General features: G+C 40.0%; 1 pseudogene; it reads left to right on the top strand.

The window, feature by feature from the left end:
• The first annotated feature begins 239 nt into the window (after nucleotides 1-239).
• Nucleotides 240-20,448, top strand: LOC113575546 (annotated as a pseudogene).
• Nucleotides 20,449-20,800: the final 352 nt, after the last annotated feature.

Genomic DNA, 20,800 nt, shown 5'->3' with positions numbered 1-20,800 from the left:
AATATTCTGGTCTAGATTAACTCTACTGTTCCAGGCTTTGTCTACAGACTAAATGTTCCTTATTCTAATGCAAGCAGTCTTACTCCTCCAACACTTTCAATGTGACCAAGATTTAAAGTTTTTTTATTTACTTATTTATTTTTTAGCTCATTTCAACATAGTCTCTTAGAAAATGTCATAGTTCCTGTAATTTACCGACAGACATGCACCCCTCGAGCACAAAGAGTCGCTGTTCACCGTGAATACATACTTTGGCATGAAACAGCTATCGCCATGATTGTTCCTTACAGTATTATGAAAGCAAGGTTGCAATCTCGCTTGCGGGACTATTCGCTTTTTCTTCTATTGGTCTGCACCGTTTTGGTCTTCTGACTTTTAGCGACAATTATCTTTTTGTAACATATTGGTTTTTCCGAGCATATTTATTTTTTTGCGGTGATTGCTTTGCGCGCGGAGCTAGCAGCTATGGAAGCGAATTTTAAAGCCCAGTATCGGTTAAGGTACGTTTCGATTTTCTGCTTGTTCTCCGTTGTATTTAAATTAACGCTTGCTGTTACTCATTACTCAATTCCTGAGGAAATGGAAGAGGGGTCTGTAGTTGCAAATTTAGCAGCTGATTTGGGCCTGGATTTGAAATCTCTCGGTGAACGTAAAATGCGTTTGGACGTTGCGTCCAACAGGAAGTATTTAGACGTTAACAAAGATACCGGCGAAATGTACATTGTAGAGAGAATTGACAGGGAGTACCTTTGCCTATCAAAGTCCGCCACAACGTGCGTTCTCAAACTGGATGCCACAATAGAAAACCCAGTTCGACTGTTTAACATTGAACTTGAGATAATGGACATTAACGACAATGCCCCGCATTTCCGAAGAGACAGTATGCACTTGGACATATCAGAGGCGACTACCGTGGGCGAGAGGTTTTCGCTGACTAATGCTGTGGATCCCGACATCGGTTCAAATTCCGTTAAAACATACTATCTGAGTGAAAGTGATCATTTTAATATTGAGATTCAGACGGGACGAGATGGCTCGAAGTTTGCTGATTTGATTCTGAAAAGGCTTTAGACAGAGAACAACAGGATATTCACAGTCTGATACTCACTGCGGTGGATGGCGGGGTGCCCGCGCGCTCAGGAACAGTCAGTATTATTGTTCGCGTGCTGGATACAAACGACAACGCCCCGCAGTTCGACACGGACAGTTACACTATAAACTTACAGAAAACTCCCCGATGGGAGCTTAGTAGTGAAATTAAACGCAAGCGATAAGACGACGGATCAAATGCAGAAATTATATACTCTTTTAGCCTGTATACATCTGAAAAAACACAGGGACACTTTCAGTTTGAACCAAGCAATGGAGAAATTAGAGTGAAAGAGATGGTAAATTTTGAAGATTTTAAAATTTACAATATGGAAATTATAGCAACGGACCGAGGAAAGAATTCTTTATCGGGACAATGTAAATTAACGATTTTAATTACAGATATGAATGACAACCACCCGGAAATTTCCATAAAGTCATTCACCAATCCGATTAAAGAAGATATAGCTGTGGGCACCGTTATTGCGGTGGTTAGTGTGACTGATAAAGATTCTGGAGAAAATGGTCAAATGGACATTTACATTTCGGATGGACTGCCTTTTCTGCTCAGAGAATCATCAGACAATTATTACGAGCTTGTTATAACAGCACCGCTGGATCGTGAAAAGGTGCCAGAATATGACATCACATTTACAGTTAGAGACAGGGGCAACCCTCCATTGTCTGATAATGAAACTGTAACCTTAGAACTGCTGGACGTCAATGACAACGTTCCACAGTTCCCTCAGACATTCTATACTATTCCTGTTATGGAAAATAATGCCCCAGGAGCTTTATTGTATTCTTTAACTGCTATTGACCCAGACCTCCATGAAAATCAGTATTTAGTTTATTTCATAATTGAAAAGGAAATAGTAAATACCTCAATATCCATCCTGTTCTCCATTAATCCAGAGAACGGTAACCTTTACGCATTAAAGACATTTGATTATGAGATAGAGAAGGAGTTCCTTTTCCACATCGAGGCCAGAGACTCTGGTGTTCCTCCACTAAGTAGTACCGTACTGTTCACATTATTATTATGGACCAGAATGACAACACACCTGTCATAGTGTCTCCATGGCGTGCACACGGATCAGTGGTGGAGGAGAAAATACCCAGATCCACCGATAAAGGAACTCTGATAGCTAAAGTTATTGCCATTGATACCGACTCAGTCCACAACTCCCGAATCACATACCAGTTTTCTCCAAAACACTGACGCTACATTATTCAGCTTGGACCAGTACAATGGAGAGATCCGGACCATGAGAATGTTCAGCTACAGAGACTCACGCCACCAACGGCTGGTGGTGATCGCCAAGGACAACGGAGAGCCCTCTCTGTCTGCTACAGTCACCATCAAATTGTCCACAGTGGAGACCGCACTTAAAACATACGCTGACATGACTGAAGTGCCTTTAGAATATGACATCTTCTCAGACTTGAACCTGTATCTTGTGATCGGACTGGGCTCGGTGTCATTCTTGTTACTAATCACTATATTGGTCACCATCGTACTGAAGTGTCAGAAACCAAAGCCCAGTAAAGCGGCTCCTCCGTGTAGGAACAGTGTGATCAGTGAGAGGAACTCTACCATCGCAGATTCCACCCTGGTCTCCAATGATGCCTACTGGTACAGCTTGTTTCTAGCGGAGACCAGGAAAGGAAAACTAGTAGTTAGACAGCCAGTGCCAAAGGGGGCGCGATACATCGTGTCCAGTATACCGAGGAGCACGGGACTGACCGAGACTAGTGACTCAGCCGCATCTACTTTACAGGTAGGAGAGAATAAAACTTTCCACATTCCAAAAGACTCCACTTACACAGAAGTACCCTGAGATGAGGTTTGAATGAATTTAACGTTTAACATCTTTCTTATTCTCTGTTTATTTATATATGACAGTAATACACTTTCAACCAGACCAATATGCTTGTCATACATTTGTTGAAGCTAATCTAATTAGCTTGATTTTGATGCTGTTCAATTTGTTAATGTGCACAGTGGGTCACAGCTCACTGCTAAAATAAATCAGACTTTCTATTGTTCAGGCATAAAGACAGTTCTTTTACAGGAGTTCAATTTACATTTGAATCTGGAAAGATGTTTTGGACTTCTGTCTCTTGCATCGCTGGCATGTTTGCATGTTTTTACATGTTTCATTAGTTCCCCGGTTAAACAAGTTGTTTTTACACATTGGAATGAAATACTGCACAGTAATGGAAATGGGCATTTACTCACATCATTGGAGTGGGTATTTCTTGCTTTTTTCTGTTCTTTGTTTTCTTGGATGCTGCAGCCGCCATTACGCATTATACGTTCCCTGAAGGAACGGAAGAAGGATCTATTGTCCCTAAACTAATGACTGATGTAGTCCTTGAATTCACTGAGTTGAACATGCATAAATGATCTTAGAGAGAATGGAAAATGGAAAAAGGTGAACAATGAGTCTGAATACTTGTACTTTCAATAGCATATGGACAGGGAATGTCCTTTAGCATGTTCAATATAGAATTGGAAAAAATACATATTAATGATTTAATTATATTATTAGGTGCCACAATCTCTGAAATATAGTAAACATTTGCCTATATCACAATTTATACCAGCAGGTGAAAAGATCTTTTGATATGGAAATTAAAAAATTAGGTAAAAATATACTTTTTCAGTGAAAATTAGAACTTGTGAGTGAAATTCCCTTTAGCAATAGTGATTCAAAGTTTACAAATAGTATTTTACCAAATGCTCTGGACTAAAAAGAAAGTCATGAGAAAAATTTCATACTCTCAATAGATGATGTTGGCATGACGCCATGGTCTGGAACAGTCAGCATACCTTTTCATGTGCTTTATCCAAATAACAGTCATCTTCATTTTAACAATAATGCCTATGTAATAAACTTAACATAAACCTTTCCAACATATTAAACAACAAATTAAGATACTGAGTTGTTGTATAGCCACTACACATAATAAAAAAAACACAAGCCACAATTGGATTTAAGGAAAGATATAAAATATTACAGTGAAAGATATTATTCATCATGAGGATTTTCTTATTCATGACTTGGAGACAATAGAACCAGATAAAAAAGTTAGTAGACCTTCTTGACACTGTTAAGTAACAATTCTACTAACAGACAATTTATAATAATTCTGAAATTTCCAAGACCAGAGCCATTTGATGAACGGTTATTGCAGTGGTTAGATAACAGATAAAGATTTCTTTCTTATAAAAATGTTTATCATGTTTAACAGTATAAGTATTTTGCTCGATTTTATAGATAGATAGATAGATAGATAGATAGATAGATAGATAGATAGATAGATAGATAGATAGATAGATAGATAGATAGATAGATAGATAGATAGATAGATAGATAGATAGATAGATAGATAGATAGATAGATAGATAGATAGATAGATAGATAGATAGATAGATGCTTTCCAATATGAAGGTTCGATTTTTTTATGTTCAGACGCCTACGTCTTGTTCTCCTGCGCAAAGAGTCGCTGTTCACCACAAAAACATACTTCACAAAACAAGCTGCCATGACACTTCCTTATTGTGAAGACTAGCACATCCCGCTAGCATGATTGTACGCTGTTTCTTCTATCGGTCCTCACTTTTAACCCAAATTTGACCTTTCTTATTACTTCCCAGCTGTCCTGCACCTATTTGTTTTTTCCCCCGATTCCTTTGCGCGCGAATCGAACAAAAATGGAAGCGAATCTGAAAGTCCAGGGCTGCTTAAGGTACGTTTCGCTTTTATCCCTATTGTCCGTTCTTTTTACACCAGCGCGTGCGGTTACTCATTACTCAATTCCTGAAGAAATGGAAGAGGGGTCTGTAGTTGCAAATTTAGCAGCTGATTTGGGCCTGGATTTGAAATCTCTCGGTGAACGTAAAATGCGTTTGGACTTGGCTTCTAATAGGAAATATCTAGACGTTAACAAAGATACGGGCGAGATGTATATTATAGAGAAGATCAACAGAGAACATGTTTGTACATCAAAGTCAGCAACGTGCGTTCTCAAACTGGATGCCACAATAGAAAACCCAGTTCGACTGTTTAACATTGAACTTGAGATAATGGACATTAACGACAATGCCCCGCATTTCCGAAGAGACAGTATGCACTTGGACATATCAGAGGCGACTACCGTGGGCGAGAGGTTTTCGCTGACTAATGCTGTGGATCCCGACATCGGTTCAAATTCCGTTAAAACATACTATCTGAGTGAAAGTGATCATTTTAATATTGAGATTCAGACGGGACGAGATGGTTCGAAGTTTGCTGATTTGATTCTGAAAAAAGCTTTAGACAGAGAACAACAGGATATTCACAGTCTGATACTCACTGCGGTGGATGGCGGGGTGCCCGCGCGCTCAGGAACAGCCAGTATTATTGTTCGCGTGCTGGATACAAACGACAACGCCCCGCAGTTCGACACGGACAGTTACACTATAAACTTAACAGAAAACTCCCCGATTGGGAGCTTAGTAGTGAAATTAAACGCAAGCGATAAAGACGACGGATCAAATGCAGAAATTATATACTCTTTTAGCCTGTATACATCTGAAAAAACACAGGACACTTTCAGTTTGAACCAAGCAAATGGAGAAATTAGAGTGAAAGAGATGGTAAATTTTGAAGATTTTAAAATTTACAATATGGAAATTATAGCAACGGACCGAGGAAAGAATTCTTTATCGGGACAATGTAAATTAACGATTTTAATTACAGATATGAATGACAACCACCCGGAAATTTCCATAAAGTCATTCACCAATCCGATTAAAGAAGATATAGCTGTGGGCACCGTTATTGCGGTGGTTAGTGTGACTGATAAAGATTCTGGAGAAAATGGTCAAATGGACATTTACATTTCGGATGGACTGCCTTTTCTGCTCAGAGAATCATCAGACAATTATTACGAGCTTGTTATAACAGCACCGCTGGATCGTGAAAAGGTGCCAGAATATGACATCACATTTACAGTTAGAGACAGGGGCAACCCTCCATTGTCTGATAATGAAACTGTAACCTTAGAACTGCTGGACGTCAATGACAACGTTCCACAGTTCCCTCAGACATTCTATACTATTCCTGTTATGGAAAATAATGCCCCAGGAGCTTTATTGTATTCTTTAACTGCTATTGACCCAGACCTCCATGAAAATCAGTATTTAGTTTATTTCATAATTGAAAAGGAAATAGTAAATACCTCAATATCCATCCTGTTCTCCATTAATCCAGAGAACGGTAACCTTTACGCATTAAAGACATTTGATTATGAGATAGAGAAGGAGTTCCTTTTCCACATCGAGGCCAGAGACTCTGGTGTTCCTCCACTAAGTAGTACCGTAACTGTTCACATTATTATTATGGACCAGAATGACAACACACCTGTCATAGTGTCTCCATGGCGTGCACACGGATCAGTGGTGGAGGAGAAAATACCCAGATCCACCGATAAAGGAACTCTGATAGCTAAAGTTATTGCCATTGATACCGACTCAGTCCACAACTCCCGAATCACATACCAGTTTCTCCAAAACACTGACGCTACATTATTCAGCTTGGACCAGTACAATGGAGAGATCCGGACCATGAGAATGTTCAGCTACAGAGACTCACGCCACCAACGGCTGGTGGTGATCGCCAAGGACAACGGAGAGCCCTCTCTGTCTGCTACAGTCACCATCAAATTGTCCACAGTGGAGACCGCACTTAAAACATACGCTGACATGACTGAAGTGCCTTTAGAATATGACATCTTCTCAGACTTGAACCTGTATCTTGTGATCGGACTGGGCTCGGTGTCATTCTTGTTACTAATCACTATATTGGTCACCATCGTACTGAAGTGTCAGAAACCAAAGCCCAGTAAAGCGGCTCCTCCGTGTAGGAACAGTGTGATCAGTGAGAGGAACTCTACCATCGCAGATTCCACCCTGGTCTCCAATGATGCCTACTGGTACAGCTTGTTTCTAGCGGAGACCAGGAAAGGAAAGCTAGTAGTTAGACAGCCAGTGCCAAAAGGGGCACGGTACATCGTGTCCAGTATACCGAGGAGCACAGGACTGACCGAGACAAGTGACTCAGCTGCATCTACCTTACAGGTAGGAGAGAACGAATCTTTATATATATGAACAAAACATCTTTTGAATCCTCTCAACTAGATGAACTCTGAGAAAGTCTCTGTAGGTTTGAATGTAGAATTTTTTCAAGTTAATTCTCTCTCTTATTTGTGTACAAGGAAAGCATTGCAGTTCCAAACACACTTGATATGTGTTAATATATCTATATTTTTGTCACTAATCACTCATTAGAAACTCATTAGATTTAGATTAGGGTGTTTCCACGCTAATCTTCTACCACTTGCACTCAGAATTTTGTCACGTGTGAAAGCTTTTTTCAAACCCGGGAGTGGTGTGGAGTTGGTTTCAAGAGAATTCTGTTGCAGTCTGATGCATGGGTAAAAGCTATCCCCTCCCGGCACCGTGTGTGGGGTTGTATGATTGTATGTAACGTGACTGCTTCAACTTATCAGTCACTTCGCTTTTCAAGTTTTGTGATAGTACATTCCATGTAGGCTTGCCACATAACAGAGATGGCAACTCAAATCAGTGAGTCGAATGCACGTCAACCTTCTGATGTATTTTGAAAGACTCACAACTCAGACTTTTGTTTAACTGACGTGTGACTCGACCTGCGAGTCACATGAAATTTCAGTGTGGTGAAAACACAATCCAATCAATCGTTTGAATAAAACTTTTCTGTCTGATCTCACTTGAGTGTCATGCAGAGTCATTTTTATTCTTTTCCATCTCTTGGCTCTCATGATGATGATAAATCCAGTATGGTTGCACAATGAGCTTTTAATCATCACCTTTGGGTACAAAGTCTTTAACGTCAGAAGGACATAATCGAAGTGCAACATGTAGCATCAAAGTAAAGGACAATGGCAAAATGACATCAAATTTTATAAGACATCTTAAAACCAGTGGCAATTCTAGAGTCTGTTGGGGCCCTCTGCAAAAATTCACAGGGGCCCCTCCAACCAACATTCATCGCCATTACTACTACCTTCTATGTTCTGTTAGCCTGCTAGGCTAGCCACACTAACAAGTTGACTCTGACTCATGTCACAGCTGGACAAACTAGGATGCTCTGCTAGATAAGTTAACTTGTGTTAAACATCAAAGTAAACAAAATAAATCATGACATTCTAGTGGATGTTATGTTATTCACGTGTATCTCACCCACAGTTAAGGCTAGACTTGCAGCACTAAGTTATTTAGCGTTATATGTCACTGTTGTTATCTGTTCCTCTCATCACTGTCATGCTTTTGTCTTCTCACCTTCCTCTTCTTTCCTTTCTCATTTCACTGCCAGAAGGATAATTCTTCCAATTTTTCTGACTTGGCCTGTGTTGGTGACCACTTGTTTTTTTAACGAATCATGCAGGCTCCTTGTGATTGGAATGAGTGGAGTCAGACGTGGCCCCCTTAAGGAATTCAGGTCTCTCACTGTCATTGCAAACTCTGCACACTGCCACTGCTGTGGTTTAAAGTTGGTCAGCCTTGCCTGGTGGCAAGCGACTCCTCTGCTTAAACACACCAAAAGATTGGTGTGTAAAGCGAGTACACTAACTTGCTATCTAGCCTGTAGTTGAGATAAAAAAAAAGGGTGTTAGCCAGCTAGCTTGATAGCTAATAAATATAATTTTAAGTAGTTCTAGGTTTTTGTAGCTACATGCTCAACTGTCAAACTGCCATTTTCTTAATAGCTAACATTTTCTTTGAAGACCAGTGTAAACTTAACATTAGGTTTCAGGCACTGCTCCATGTCTTTGCGACTGAGAAGGCACGTTAGCAACCTCATAAACAAATGACACCATAAACTAAATAATGAGACTAAACAAACATTTTCTACAGGGGACTTGAGACTCGACTTGGTCTCTTATGCAGAGACACGAGACTTAACTCAGGCTCGTACAAAGTGACTCGTGGAAATCTCTGCGATAGAATAATTCCACGTTATCACTATTGTGCATATATATTGTGCGCATATATATATATATATATATATATATATATATATATATATACACACACACACACACACACACACACACACACACACACACACACACACACACCTAACTCATCTACACTCTCACAAGCGCGAGGGTACGGTAATATGTGCGTGTACTGAGAACACTGCGAACAGCGTACGTCTCGGGCGGGCCTGCACGACTAAAAACTGTATAACAGCGGCTTCTTGTTTGCAAGTGCTCCTGGACGGTGAAATACCGTTTATCCATAAAGCGCTGTCCTTTGTCGCCTGAGCGTTGGTTTCAAGGGAAAATAATTCAAAGTTGTAAACGGATGAACCTACTACCTAACCTTTTGCAAACCCGCACGCAGAAAAATGATGTATGGAATCCCACAACCGAGCTTCAGTTCGGACGGAATTATTGTATGAAAGCAAAGCAGCAGTAATGAGCTCTTCCCCCAAATGAACCCAGAATCGGTCCCGGGTTCGGACTGAAGCATTCGGAGCAAGTGTGAAAACGCCCTCGAGACTAAGGTGTTAGCGTGCGCAGCGGGTCGCTGTTCACTAGTAAAATGCATGAGAGTCATGAAATGTTTCCGACGCCATGACAGTTGCTTTCGCAGGAGTGCGCTTGGCATTTAATCTCCACTGTAGTATTGTGCCTCGTCTCAGACGTCGTTGAGTGCTTGCGCACCTCTTATATAATTTATAAATTCTACACGTCGCCACAGACCAGCTCGTTTTACGCACCAGAATAACATCCTTCACAGTGATGCAATCGCGCGTTTACTCACGTCCTTGGAGTAGGTACGTCTCCGTCTCTCTTCTTTTGTTTGCTTTCCTTGACGCTGCGTCGGCCGTTACCCATTATTCTATTCCTGAGGAGATGGATGAAGGATCCGTTGTCGCCAATCTAGCAACGGATTTAGGCCTTGATGTGAAAGAGCTGAACAAGCGTAAAATGCGTTTAGAGATCATGGCAAGTAAAAAATATTTAGAGGTGAACAAAGAGACGGGAGACTTGTACATTCAAGAGCGTATGGACAGGGAACGTCTGTGTGCGTCAAAAACCACCTGCTTCGTGAAACTGGACGCTATTATTGAAAACCCAATTCGCATGTTCAATATTGAATTAGAAATAATGGATATTAATGATAACGTACCACAGTTTCGCAGGGATACTATACACTTGGACATTTCAGAATCTACTCCTGTGGGAGAGCGCTTCTCTTTAACTAACGCCTTTGATCCGGATGTTGGAACAAATTCGATCAAAACATATTTTCTAAGAGAGAACGAGCACTTCACGGTTGAAATTCAGAGTGGCCGCGATGGATCGAAGTTTACGGATTTGATTTTAACAAAAGCTCTGGACCGAGAAGAACATTCTGTGCACAATTTGATACTCACAGCCATTGATGGTGGCGTGCCACCTCGCTCTGGAACAGCAAGCATAATTGTTCGTGTGCTGGACACAAACGATAACCCTCCTCAGTTCGAAAAAGACAGTTACACAATAAATCTAACAGAAAACTCTCCAATCGGAAGCCTTGTTCTGAAGTTAAATGCAACAGACAGGGACGAGGGAACAAACTCAGAAATTGAGTACTCGTATAGCCTATATACGTCAGAAAAAACACAGGCCACGTTTGGATTGAATAAAGATAATGGGGAGATTCGAGTTAGAGAAATGATTAATTATGAGGATTTCCGGATCTATATCATTGAAATAATAGCAAAAGATAAAGGAGTTACTAGTCTTTCTGCACAATGCAAAGTAACCATTCTAATTACGGACATGAATGATAATCATCCAGAAATTTCAATAAAATCTTTTTCAAGCCCCATTAAAGAAGATGTAGGTATAGGCACAGTTGTTGCAGTAGTCAGTGTAAGTGATAAAGATTCAGGAGTAAATGGGCAAATAGATATACACATTTCTGATAAACTGCCGTTTGGCCTCAAGGTGTCTTCTGATAACTATTATGAGCTTGTTGTTACAGAATCGTTGGATCGTGAAAAGATTCCTGAGTATGACATCACATTTACTGTTACAGATAGAGGTAACCCTCCATTATCAGACAATGAAACTGTAACCTTAGAACTGCTGGATGTTAATGACAATGTTCCACAGTTCCCTAAGTCTTTCTGTGCTATAAATGTAATGGAAAATAACCCACCTGGAGCTTTATTGAGTTCTATAACTGCTATTGATCCAGACCTCCATGAAAATCAATATTTAGTTTACTTCATAATAGAAAGGGAAATAGTGAACACCTCCATGTCCATGCTGTTCTCCATTAATCCAGAGAATGGAAACCTTTATGCACTAAAGACGTTTGATTATGAGATAGAGAAGGAGTTCCTTTTCCACATCGAGGCCAGAGACTCTGGTGTTCCTCCACTCAGCAGTAACGTTACTGTTCACATTATTATTATGGACCAGAATGACAACACACCTGTCATAGTGTCTCCATGGCGCGCGCACGGCTCAGTGGTGGAGGAGAAAATACCCAGATCCACCGATAAAGGAACTCTGATAGCCAAAGTTATTGCCATTGATACCGACTCAGTCCACAACTCCCGAATCACATACCAGTTTCTCCAAAACACTGACGCTACATTATTCAGCTTGGACCAGTACAATGGAGAGATCCGGACCATGAGAATGTTCAGCTACAGAGACTCACGCCACCAACGGCTGGTGGTGATCGCCAAGGACAACGGAGAGCCCTCTCTGTCTGCTACAGTCACCATTAAATTGTCCACAGTGGAGACCGCACTTAAAACATATGCTGACATGACTGAAGTGCCTTTAGAATATGACATCTTCTCAGACTTGAACCTGTATCTGGTGATCGGACTGGGCTCAGTGTCATTCTTGTTACTAATCACTATTCTGGTCACCATCGTACTGAAGTGTCAGAAACCGAAGCCCAGTAAAGCGGCTCCTCCGTGTAGGAACAGTGTGATCAGTGAGAGGAACTCTACCATCGCAGATTCCACCCTGGTCTCCAATGATGCCTACTGGTACAGCTTGTTTCTAGCGGAGACCAGGAAAGGAAAGCTAGTAGTTAGACAGCCAGTGCCAAAGGGGGCACGATACATCGTGTCCAGTATACCGAGGAGCACGGGACTGACCGAGACTAGTGACTCAGCTGCATCTACTTTACAGGTAGGAGAGAACAAATCTTTACATTTTCAGGAAAACTACTTGCCCAAAGCAACATTTTAGAATTTACTAGCAAACCACTTTACGCTCAGGCATTTCATAATTGAATAAACCACTTTGCGCTCAGGCAAGTCTCGTTAAATCTTTCTTAGTACACCTGGCTTAATGCCAACTACTGGCCTACTGAATGTTCTGTTCACTTTACAGTGTTCTATTGTAAGCTTCTCAGTTTCATCATTAAGAGATAATATATCAAATAACATAATTTTCACTTGCATTGAGTTATACTTTGATGTTTTCTGCTATGAATTCTTGAATACTTTTTGCATTTTCCTTTATATTTTCTCACAAGTTCTTTGTTGGACTTACACCATTTGTTTCAGTGTGTGATGAACATATGTACACTGTATGGCTAATAGTATATGAACCCCCCCCCCCCCCCCCTCCCACACACACACACACCTATTGAGTTCATGTTTTACAGCCACTCCCATTGCTAGCAGGTATTAAAAAATCAAACACACTGCCATACAGTCTGAAACACTGGCAGTATAATGGGGCATACTGAAGAGCTCAGTGATTTTAAACATTGTATGTCAGGATTTAAACCTTAAAAAATGTCTATAAAACACTTTATAATATTTCACCCCTGCTAGATCTGCCATGGTCAGCAGCAAGTGATATTGTGACATAAAGTGTTTACGATCTGCACCACTCACTACAGAATTTCACACTGTCTCTAAAAAGAACATCAGTACAAGAAATCTCTGTCAAGAGCTTCGTGAAATGTGTGTGACATGTGTGACCATGTGCACAACAGCCTTAGATCACTATGCACAGTGCCAAGTGTCATCTTGGGTATGCCGCAAGGAATGCCGCAGCTTGTCTCTAGAGCAGAGGAAACATTCTCTGGAGAAATGGATGAATCTGGATGAATCTGTTGGATGAATCTGGGTTAGCTGGATTGTACGAAAACATTACCTACCAGTATGCATAGTGCCCATAGTGAAGTTCAGTTTAGGAGGAATAACGGTCCTAGCCTGGTTTTCAGGGTTTGAGATAAGCCACTTAGTTCCTGTGAGGCGTAACTTTAATGTTACAGTATACAAAGGCATTTTGTATAATTATATGCTCTTTGTTGCAATATTTTGGGAAAGTTTCTTCCCTGTTCCAGCACAACTGTGAACTCCAGTGGCCTGTACACAGGCCTGACTGCAACCCCAGTTAACAACTTTGGAAGGAGTGTGAATATCCACTGCAAACCAGACATTTTTCTCCAACAGTGTCTGACCTCACCAATGCTTTTTGACATAATGAGCTGAAATTCTTACAGACACGGTCCAACATTTTGTAGATACCTTACCAGAAGAGTTGAGGCTGTTAAAACCTTGTTAAAGGCTGGTGGAGTTAGTAAATATGAATATAAAATAATTAATTATTATTATATTACTATATTAATGCCTGTGCATTTTGGAATGTCCAACAAGCTTATGTACTGGTCAGGTGTTGACATATTTCACCTTTTTTTGTGTATTTTGTATTGTATTTTATTTTAATGTAAGTTTTATTTTTGGTAGCTTTTTTCTTTTTAGTTTTTTCAAATCAGAAATATTTCAGCATTCCAGCCATTTTAGTCTCTTGGCAAATAAAGTGGGATTTTTGTGACATCTTTGCAATACAGTGATCAAATGACTGTTTTACCAGTTTATGTACTGTGTACATTCATAGACTTAGGGCTTCCAGGCCTCACTGAGGAGATATCAAGCTCTGTGTGACCTGAGTCAGGTTTGTTGGGGGGGGGGGGGGGTGTCCACTGCTGTGGGTCCAAAGCATTGAGATTGAGAGCCATCACTGTAGGGTTATTCTGAAATCTCATACTCTCAGTATCTTCCCTGGATCCTGCTTTTTGCCATTACCGAGCCCTGTCTCTCTGCTAGTGGGTTCGCAGACATGTTCCTTTACTCCCCCTCTCTGCTGTGTGACCTACTTCTCAAAAAAAAAAAAAGATGCACTACATCTTTTTATGGAAATACTCCCTGTATCAGGAGATGCTGATCTACACTATAATGTATCTGCTGCTTTGTGTGACTGCAGCAGAATATGCAGGGAGTGTCACTTCAGTGGTTCAGTTTACAATTTGTATATTGTTCAGTCAGGAAATAAATTATTTTAGCATTTCCTTTTTGGTCAAATCTTAAGAAAGCTAAGCGTGATTTGTATTTGGGCCTATGTCATGTGCTCTCATTGCTCAGGATGGACAGTTAAAAATGCAAGTATATTAAATGGTGCAGAATACAGTAAGCTTCTTTTTGTGTGTCTGTGTATGTGTGTGTGTGTGTGTGTGTGTGTGTGTGTGTGTTTGTGTGTGCATGAGAGAGAGAGAGAGAGAGAGAGAGAGAGAGAGAGAGAGAGAGAGAGAGAGAGATCTCTCTTTCACTACAGTGATTTACTAATGAATGATTGTTTATTGACTTTTGGTTATTGGTTAGTATTGGCATTTGGGTTAAAATTTTGTCCTGAAATGATTCAGTTTTGCTGGGCATGCTAACACTGTGTAACAACAGAAATTGTTTCTCATTTTTATTGTACATCAATAACTTTACCTTCAGAGTTGATCATCATTTGCAGATTATAAATGCCTACAAATTCTAAAATGTTTTATGTTCACCCCCCACTTTATTAGAAAATGTTTACATTGTACCTCATTGTACAGTGTACACTCACTAGCCCCTTTATTAGGTATGAGTATATTATAACTGCAGGTCTATTTGTTCAAAGACATACTGTGGCAGTGGCATATCAGCAGTGGAAACAGATGAGTTGCGCTCTCTAATTCCACACCAATAAGATATTTCTAATACATTTGGTGGGGAGTGTACTTGTATGCCATTTTGACATTTTACTCAGTTATGTATACTTTAGATGTTTTGTCTTCTGTTAACATCTGTTTTTCCCATCATCCGTTGACATGTTTACACTAACACCCTTATACCTCTAGAACAGTGGGATCATCTTTTGGTCTGTTTTCTGAAATTTCTGCAGTTCTGCCATTCTGCCATATTTTATGACATCACTAATTCTGCAATACTGCTATTTTTTTTTTAATAATCTCACCACATAGATTTCAGTGTAATGGCAATCAACGCCTCATGTAATGCTCCTTGCTGTATAGTTTGTGAAAGATTTTACCATTGTCTTTGTGTCTCTCCATAACACAATGATTGAAATTCCTGTTTCTTGTTTTTGTTTCCGTTCCGAAGTACTCAAAATGAGCGAGGTCCCTTCCTGTGCTGGAGGTATGCAGTCCTGCCGTCCCCTTTCTGGAGCACCTCAACAAAAGGCCCTTTGACCTTTTGATCTTTTCTGAAATTAGTGAAACTGTTCATTTCTGTGTTTTTCTGTTTTTCTGTAAATGTAGTTTGAAATGTCATGTTGTAGGAGAAGTGGTGAAACTGATTTTTTTCAACTCTTTCAATTCAATTTTAATTGCTGCAGTACTTTTCACCTTGTCACAGACCAACAAGTCATCTTTACTCCTGCTAGATTTTTACCACAGGATTCTTAAAGATATGTGGGTTGCCAGATTGACATCTAGACAACACATCATGTTAAATCTTATGGCACCTGTTGCTTCAGTTTCTGACCATTAAAGTACTATAGTAGGTGTTTTCATAGTGAACCACTTTCATTAAGAGTCATGGTCAGCAGACATGTAATGATGATTATCAGATAATCTGTGGTCTGTTTGACAGTGACTCTAGGTTAAACAGTGGGCCAGATTAAAGCAAGAAATTAATTTATGACTTGTCTTCAGTATTACCTCTAATTTGGATACTTACATATGTGCACCTGTCACAGAAACTGCAACCTGTGCCTATGTGAATTTACAACTCACACCTGACCAATTGACATCATGAAAATGAAATGAGAAAAAGATGAAATGTAATATTTTTTTCTACACACAGCTTCTATTCATCTTAATCAAAGTCATCCCTATTATTTTCCTAGATATGCAGCCTCTACCTTTACCAATACAATCCTTCAGTTCTTACTTCAAGCAATGTAAACAATGAAAGAGAAGAGAGATCTTTCTTCACACATGTTCCACATAGTCTCATGCATGACATGATTTTTAATGATGTATTTACATTACATCCTAGGCACAGTTAGTCAATCACATTTTTCAAGACTGTTTGATGGTTTGTTTTTTAAACTGTTTTAAATGGTTAGGTGAATAGAGGGCTTCACATACCGCTTCCGGTGAATTCCTGTTCACGGACAACGTAATGTGATTTCTGAGGAATGACTAATGTAACAGAAATACTAACATCCTTTTTAGTCTCCTGTCCTCCATTACCCTCACATCTTTCCCTACTACACCTAATCCTTTAACATGGTATATAGGTAGCTTGAAGCCCTTTGTTTGAGTGACAGGCCTCGGCTGCATGCGACATGTTGAGATTCTAGCCTACCACAGCGATGTGGTTGGTGTGATTTCCACAACTGACTGTCCAACTGTTCTCTTATTGGTAGGCATCCACTACCACCAGCAGCAGTTCCTCGTGAAGCCCTTCCCACCTCCTGTTGCCAGACGGACCACACCCACCCACCGCTGGCCTGCTTGCTTGGATACCGTTCTGTACTTCTGTTTTGTTTCCAAATATGTGTCCCTTACAAGGATCCTAGTTGACTACAATAATTATCCCCTTATACATTTAATACAAATCATCTGACTGGCTGGAAATAGGGAAGAAGTGAGAAGTGTCTGGTTGTGACCTATGGATGTGGTTACATGGCAGAGGAGATAAGATCAGAACTGCCACTCACATACACACACCTGATGCACAAACCCACCTCTTTTCAGACTGGCCAGTGTGTTTATTGCATTAGCATCCATCTCAGTTCAACATGCATGGATCTGCATGGACAAGGGTTTACTATGAACCTTCATTCAGCTTTTCAACAACTTAAGGAGCAGAACCTGTCTCTCAAGTGGACTTTTCTGGAAGTCTAAAAACATCCATCAAATGAGGGAAGCAGTGAAGCACGGATGAGGACACAGAGGTGAATCAACTTCGGAATTGCACCCGTGATCATGAATTTCAGCTGAGTGTCTCTGCACCGCTTCTCTAATAGATGTCAAATCTTCCTTCTTTATTTTCACTCTATTCTTATTCAATAAGATAATAATATCAACAAAAATGATCTATAATGGATTAAACTAGAATGGATAATGGAGAAATTGTTGTTTTGTGATATTACATCTGAGTACTTGTATGAATTGTACTTTATCTGTGCTGCTGTTAGTACCAGTAGTTTGTTCCTTGTAAAAGGCGGTGAGGCTGTTGAAGCATGGCACATTCTTAGATTTTCTCATGAAATATTTATTTTTGGACATATTCCTGCTTGGCCTAACCAAACAAGTGTGTTTTTTTTAAGGTCAAAGGTCACTGTCTCTCACCAATCCCCCCAGGGGCTCTGTTTGGTGGGTCTAGTATTAAAATATTTAGGAGTAATATACTTCCAGCAAAATGTCTATTTATCTGTATTCTGGCTCCTTTTGCTGTATTCATAACTATTTGAAAGGCCTCTTGTCCTACTTGTGCTGATTTAAAATGAGGGTTTTCATATCAACCCAAATCAACTAAACAAACAAATAAACACAAACCCCTAAACACCCTGCTAGTTGTAGGCCTAGTTGTGCATCTTAGACTTAAGAGTGTAGATTTCAAAATATTCTGGATGCAATCATATCAAATCGCCAGGTTCCATTGCTTTATCACACTGCACATCAAATGAGTTCACAATATGCTGACGTAGAGCAGAGCTACATCAAGCCTGCTGTGGTGGGGGCAGGGGGCTACAAGCGCTTGAGAAAGTGAATTTTAATAATCTACTCACTCAATGAAAAAGTGTTCATCTAGAGTTGTGGAATGTTTTGGTTTAATGTTCTAGGCCTGTGATGCTCTGTTCTTGAACTAAAACATGAAAATGAGACAAACTTTTGATGTTTTCACGTTATTATGTGTTTGCTTTATGCAAAATGTTTTGGAAATATCCCTAAACATGTACAATACTTTTAAAGTACCGAAATGTTTAGAACTGGGCTATTTAAGTCTATTGCACCTTTATTTTTTATTATGTATTAAGTTACTTGTTGTTAAAGGTGTTTTTTTTTTCTTTTTGTGAAGTATTACATTGATGGTGCAATATGTAAATAACTATGCTTTTGTTAACCCTTAATTTGCATTATTTAGCAATTCCATAGTTGTATTACATGATGAGAAACATACTCATTGTGAACAGTCATCACAGTGTTCTTGGTAAAATGTAGACCAGGTTCTGATGGTTTCCCCAGGCAGTGCAATTTGAAGTTTCAAGAATTCAATGTGTTATGAGTTATATTACAAAACATTCATTCATAGAGTAGTGATTGATCTGCAGTGCTGCACACACTGGAACATATACTGTCTTGGCTATGAGTTTACAAAAACCTGACTTAAAAATATTCCTCCAGTGTCTTCATTTTGTTTGTGTGTGCTAAAGCATCCAAAGTTCATAAATTTGACCTTACAGTCACTTCAGATAGTGAAAACGGTGAGAGAGAGAGAGAGAGAGTGGCAGCATGGTCACATGAGACACAGACAAGTCTGTGATGGTCTGAGGCACAGACAGCTGGAGGTGACTGAGAGGTCTGTGATGGTCTGAGGCACAGACAGCTGGAGGTGACTGAGAGGTCTTTGATGGTCTGAAACACAGACAACTGGAGGTGATTTGGAGGTCTTTGATGGTCTGAGGCACAGACAGCTAAAGGTGACTGAGAGGCCTTTGATGGTCTGAAACACAGACAGCTGGAGTGGTGGACAGTGGAGCTGTGAAGTGCCTTCAGTTTTACGAGGATGGAGAATACAGCTGTATGAATGCTAGCATGAATACCTGCCTGGTTATTACTACGTACTTGTCTGCTCGTCTGAACTGAGCATGGGAACGCATCAGGATGTAGAACAGAGCCAGTAAGGCGTTCATCAGCAGTAACGGGAAAAAGAAAAGATATGGGTGATCGGAGTCAGAGTTGTGGAGAGCTCCAAAGACCTGCTTGTGCACGTTAGAGCCATTTATTTAATGCACATCACCTTCCCACTGCGCTGCTCGTGGGCCCCAGTAACCTCACCAGATGTTGCGATCTCCCTTAGTCTCTCCTGCACACTCTAGTTTTTTAATCAGTAGTCTCTCTCTCTCAAGAACTGCTGTTCACTTTTAGCTTTCTGTCAGTTTGTGTCTCTTAAGCGAGTGTTAAAACCTCCCTTAATTTAGTGCCGCTTGGGGCGAAAGCACTGCTATTCCTGACATTCCTGATCTGGTCCCACTCTGTGCCGTCGTAAAGGTATGTGTATTGGGCACCAGCACATAGCCTTACTCACTGCCTGGGAGGAAACTCCTCAGATTCTCCCTCTCTGTCACTTAAGAACCTGTCTCCAGCTTTATTCAAGTGTAAACAGTGAAACAGAACAAATCCATGATCCATCCATTTGTATGACAAACCATGAATGTGGAAAATCATCATTGTGCTATGATAATGTGTTTGTGATAAATGATCGGCTTTTGATTATTACTGCTCCTAAAATGTGAACCTGCAGCTTATAGGTTGTTCTACTGAAAGCAACATAGATACTGAATTTTGCAACTGTAAACTATATGTTGTTCAAAGCACTACTACACTGATAATGATCTAATTTGATAGTGACTGCCTGAATCTTATATATGTCTGACTTAAGTAAAGTAGAGAAACCAATAATATTGCTGTTAGTACATAGTGATCATCATAAAATCAGAAATGATTTTTTGTATTCCTCCTGCCTCTTATTATTGCATGATGCAGTGCTATTTAGTTTCCTTTTATTAATTGATTGATTTATTTTTGTATGATGACTGTGTTGAGGTCATACACAAATATCAGCACTGGAATGGCTGAGACACTAAACTTCAATGTTTTTATATATATTTTTTGTATAATGCTTATTTGTCTTATGCTTGATTTTCATGAACATTGTAAACTTTGCTGTCACCAAATGCTTTTTTTTCCTGTAAATATAAAAAGTGTGAATAAAATCCTTAAAAAGATGTTGTGTGTGACTGCAGCAGATCTGTGGTAGATTAGAATGACACAGAGCAGAGAGACCGCAGCACTGCTGTGAGGCTACTGCTGACTGTACTGGTGCACCCTGTCTCTTACACACACACACACACACACACACACACACACACACACACACACACACACACACACACACACACACACGCGTGGAGAGATACAGAATCTTCACCTTTTTTCCTACTGCATTATATTATATTAGAAATAAAGAGTAAACCACTGTTCACTCCTCTGCCTCATAAATGACGCCTAATATCACGTTATTCGTTATTTTGATGGGCGAGTAGCTCCCACGTCCCCCTCCCCCGTTTCCCACATACT

Source organism: Electrophorus electricus, chromosome 2 (genome assembly GCF_013358815.1).
Source record: "Electrophorus electricus isolate fEleEle1 chromosome 2, fEleEle1.pri, whole genome shotgun sequence".
Taxonomy (NCBI): domain Eukaryota; kingdom Metazoa; phylum Chordata; class Actinopteri; order Gymnotiformes; family Gymnotidae; genus Electrophorus; species Electrophorus electricus.
This window is presented reverse-complemented; position numbering and strand designations above follow the sequence as displayed.